Source organism: Ambystoma mexicanum, chromosome 2p (assembly GCF_040938575.1).
Source record: "Ambystoma mexicanum isolate Mex_15411 chromosome 2p, UKY_AmexF1_1, whole genome shotgun sequence".
NCBI lineage: Eukaryota > Metazoa > Chordata > Amphibia > Caudata > Ambystomatidae > Ambystoma > Ambystoma mexicanum.
The window spans coordinates 779,527,935-779,533,066 of record NC_090923.1 but is presented as its reverse complement, the minus strand read 5'-3'; positions in this window follow the sequence as shown (position 1 = coordinate 779,533,066).

Below are 5,132 nucleotides of genomic sequence, written 5' to 3'. Positions count from 1 at the left end.
TTTCTTCAACCCAAGAACAACCTAGCAAGGTATTCCTCGGTAATGAGTTTCAATGTTCACAGCCTAAATACAAGTGCCAGTCTCACATCAGGGGTTTGCATACAAAAAACCTTTTTAGCTGCAGCTTGGGAAGGGAGTAGGACTAGACAGTTAGACATAGCAGGAAAACATTGAGGAAGTGTTCCTCCATCTTGGTTTTCTGTGGGTGTCTCTTTCCTGTCTGTCTCCCTGTCTGCACATCAAAGCACTAGTCTTTGGATATGATCTAAGAAGGCAAGAGTCACTTGTTACCTTAATAGAGATTATAATCCTAGAAGCAGGCTTGCTTTTATCCAATCCCGTCTGGCTTGTTGCCTTTATTAGGAAGGGATCACCCACACCTTTCTTGATTCACTTTTGGACCTTCATGGATATCTGCATGAATTAATCTGGTCACTGTTGGGAGAGCATTCCTCTCCAACGCCCTCTGCCAAAGGCAGAGATAGGTGCTCCAAGGCAGAGGCTAACTACCCACCCCCATGTCACATTGGGGATGAACTGCTATTGGAGCAACATCTGCCTCATTCTGCCAGCAGCATTGGTGTCCAGGTTCCTCACTTATGATGAAAGACTCCTGAAGGTAATAGCTTGCCTCCAAGTTGGGAGTGAAGAGAACAAGGACAAATCATGTTCCTGAGCCCCTAAATTAGGACTTACAGAACTGAAGATGCAGAGCATCTGGTCTCTTGCATTCCATATCATTGAACCACAACTAATGCCTTGTTGGCAGTGTTTTATAGCCTTCAAACCACCAGTAACCATTGTGCTGCCTTTTGGCACTTTTTCCAAACGCTTAAAACCACTGTTGATGCATTCCTGGAAACGGATCACCACTGCACTATGCCAGCTTAGCGTGTTGCTTGTTGCCAAAGTCTTCGAACTGCTACATCTCGAACAGCACCTCTAACGACTAGCCTCTTCAAAATCATACCAAACTCGACTGTCGAACCGGCCCTGGTGGCACCATCTATCTGCTTCTTTGAATGTCGCATAAAACCACATGGAACTTCATCTCCAACCCAATTCGATGCCAGCTCCTCGACTGGATCTCTGCACCTTTCTGCATCGGAACCTCATTTAACCCAATCACGCAACGTTGAGAAGCCTGGTCCGACACTGTGAAACTGCCAAGAACTGAGCAAGGTACTCTTGAAAGACCAGAGACACCATGGTCCAATTTATGAACCATATTGACTGCTAAGCCACCCATTTCAACCTTTTTTCAAGGAAGACATATCCTTTTGGTAAGATTTTGGGAGGTTTGTTGCTTTTCATCCCTGTTACATTACCCAGAGTGCTTGCATCATTTACATTCTGTATGTTCCATGTTTTTCCCACAGGGGTAGGCTTTTGTTAATGGTGTTCTAGTATATTGCATATGGTGTGTTTAATTAAAGTATTTGTACTCTTATAGAACCTTGATTGGGCACTCCTTTATTTGGCACTGTTGTACTATTGCTGTTTGGGTTGCTACTGTCATCAAAGTCACCTGCCCTTGGCTCATGTTACCACAAAAAGTGAAGGAGGTATATCTCTTGACTGTGACTGTTTCACATTTATGGTTGGGATCTCTGATTTGCAGTAGTGTGAGGGCTGAGTAGGCTGTTTAGCCCCGGCTCCTCATGGCACTCCATCAGGTCCGTAGCCATTTTGTCCCACTGCTCAAATTAGAAACAGAAATAAAATATGATGTTTGTTTACTAGGGTGAGGTGTGGGTGAGGGGTAGAAAAAAGGTTGACTTCCCTGTTTTTACTAGTCAGACCCAGAGAGGTAGTTGGTCTGGGCAAGGTAAGGTAGCCTTTCCTACACCACATGGAGTACTGCAAATCCCTGCGTGGTAGCCACTCAGGACCACTTTATCCCTAAATAACTGTATGTATGGTTGCTTGGCTAATTGACCCATAAGCCTCTGAACCTTTTAGAACGAAGTAACGGCAACTAGGAAAGATACATCTCAGGACACGTCCCCCTTTGTATGCATTGTGTGAGGGCTTCAAGAGAGTCTTACCAAGACTTGTGAAGACTGCATTGCATTCTCACTATCATGATGTCCTAGAAATTATGTCATTTGAAGAATTGCTTTACCAGATTGTTAGAGAAGAAAGACATAATCTGTATCCACAGTAGTCTGGAATTGTCTAACAGCAGCAGATATTGCAAGATCAGATGTTCCTGGAGAAAGAGTAAGGGTCTCAACCCTCTGTGAGACACCAAATGCAAAACAGCTTTAATGTCTTTGCATATGACTTGTGAGTCTTGCCTCTCTAAGAACTCCAGGACATTCATCAGATATACCTAGGTGTCCATATCGAGGTGCAAAATCACACCTCCATCCGTAATCATAAACTACAGCTGCAAACAGAACTTGATTGGCTGCTCTGTAGAAAGATGCAGAAGTATCACAACACATACTTATCTCCCCCATTCTGAGGCTATGAAGATCATGTGGCATGTTGTAGATTGAATCCTGGAGAAGAGGTGATTTGAGGATGAGGAGAAAGGCATAGAGGAATTTCCTGTTCATTGCAGCAAGAATGCTTGCTATAACAACGCATCTTTGGGAAATCTGGTATTGGATGTTGTTGCCAAGAGCTCTATGTTCTGCATACCACATCCCTGGAACATTTGGTCCAACTGTGTTTCCTGAAGCTCCCCTTTGTGGCACTCTGATTGATCCTAGCTGGGTCAGTCTGCTAGGTCTCTGTCCATGCAAAGCAGGTGCTGTGCCTAAACAGAGATTTCATGCTTGATAGCCCAAGCTTATAGCATCTGTGCCACTTCGGGCAGTGGGTGACCAGGTGCCACCTTGCTTATTGATATAATGCATTGGTATGCTTTTTTAAATTGGGTTGGGTCATCTTGGGTCCCAGAATTGCTGCTGGGATGTAGTCGAAGAGCACAGAAAGGTAAATATCTCATGAACATTAACAAGGAGCTGTTCTAGCACTGTCCAATTCCACCTTGTTTTGAACTGGCCTGAGGACACTCGACCACCCCATTATGTCTGTACTAATCTTGTGGCTAAGTTCTCAGATCTGAAACAATAGTCTCTTCCAAAGCTTTTACTCATTTATCCATCACTGCAAGGACGCCTGATAAACCCTGCACACTGCCTTGTCTTCTTAAATACCTTCTGATTAGGACAAATGCAGGTTGGTCTCCTAATGGATTTGCCACATCTTGAGTCAGCAGTGGAAAACAAGGTATATTGAGAAAGACCTAATCTCCAGCAGAGACCTGAACATCATATTCCTGTACATAACAGTTAGCTGACATACAGAAAATGTAGGTTTCCTGCTGGAGGCTCTTTATTTTGTTGGAAGGATGCTCTAAGCCCACCTGAATATTGAAAAAAGGCAATGAGGAACATGGCAGTTTGGGATGGTTCCAGGACTGAATCGGTCAGGTTGCTGGAGAATCTGAATTTTCGGGGCAGGGCTTCCTGATCAGCCAGTTGTTTTTTTCCAGGAAAGGGTACACGTGTAGGCCTTGATGTTACAGCTAGGTAGCATGGGGACAAAGACATTAATGAAGACCCAGGGTTGAGCAGAGTATGAACCAAAGTGCTAGGAACTGGTAAGTAGTTCCTACGATAATAAACTGTAGGTATTATCTGTAGTCACCAGTTAGAGCATCTAGGACTCACTTTTGTAGTCACAGGATAACTTGTTAAAGAGATGTCATTTGAACATGATATTTATATAGCATTTTTCACGCACCAAAAATGAAGAACCACTCCCCAAACGCTTTCATATTGGAAAATACCTGGAGTATAATCCTTGCCTCCTCCGAGTCAGAGAGACCTCTTCTGTGTCTACCTTCTGCAGACTTGTTGCAACAGGAAATGTATCCACCGTGGCTGTTGATGCTGGGCAAGTGAGCGCTAAGGAAGGATGTTCGCAAAATAGAGTGCGTCAGCATGCTGAATTATTTGAAGCACTCAGTCGACCAATTTTACAATTTCTACAGCCTTCCTTCCATAATTTCAATAGTGAATCGTGGGAGGAGTTTGGTCTATCGCTTAGGATCGTTATTGATGTAGTTGATTTATCCAATAGGAATTTCCTGTAGAGATCCAGGGATTTCCAAGTTACAATGGATATCATTGATTGTAGTGCTAAATAAAATCGGATGCGCATGATGGGCAACGATTTTGGTAAAGCTAGAATTTTTCGCAGGAATGTTGCTTCCAATGAGTGGATTTGCCACTGTACGTGAGGATTGCTGCTACTTTTTGTCTGTAAAAGGAGATGAGCGGTTTTAGCGAGAATTTGCCATACTTACTGTGTAGCATTGCTCCTTGCCGTGCCAGGGCTTCTGCTCTCATTTGTAGGTGATCTGCCCATTCCTTTTCGCACATGCTTTGATTCAGCCATACTCCGAGATATTTAAAGAGTTTGACTTCTTCACGTTTTTTTTGCATGTGGCAATAGTGTAGTGTTTCTTTTTTTATTTTCCTCGATTGTTGAGTTAATGATATAACATGTGATTTCGAAATATTGGTCTCAAGGTCATTTTCTGATACGTATCTCTCAAGCGCCTAGAGGCGTTTTTGTAATCCGACTGGAATTTTGTCCAGAAGAACAAGATTGTCCGCATACATTAAGTATGATAATGGAGTTCCATTTAGTACGGGAGGGTTTGCTGGGGACAGGTTCTGTGTTGGTTTAATGTCTGAGGTATATAAGTTGTATAGACAAGTTTCCAGGGGGTATCCCTGTTTTAGTCCGTTCCATGAGAGGATTGGATTTGACAGAGAGCAATTTCTTCTAGTCTGACTTATCTGTCATGTTTGAGTATAAAGCCTTGATAACTCCAGTATTTCCGACGGGCAGTTCCACATAGTTAATTTTTGCCAGAGCTTCCTTCGGTTGACACTGTCAAATGCTAATATGAAGTCTATAAAGACTGCCACAGTCTGGGTTTTGGTCTTGATGGCACCTAGCTTGAGTAGATTTAATATCAAAAGGTATTTATGCATTTTTAATTGATAGACAGTGGGGTTTTGGACAAGACCTGCCTGCCTATATTTTTCAAATTCTTACCCATCTTGTCCAGTCTACTTTTTTATTTTATTTTGTCAGCAATCATG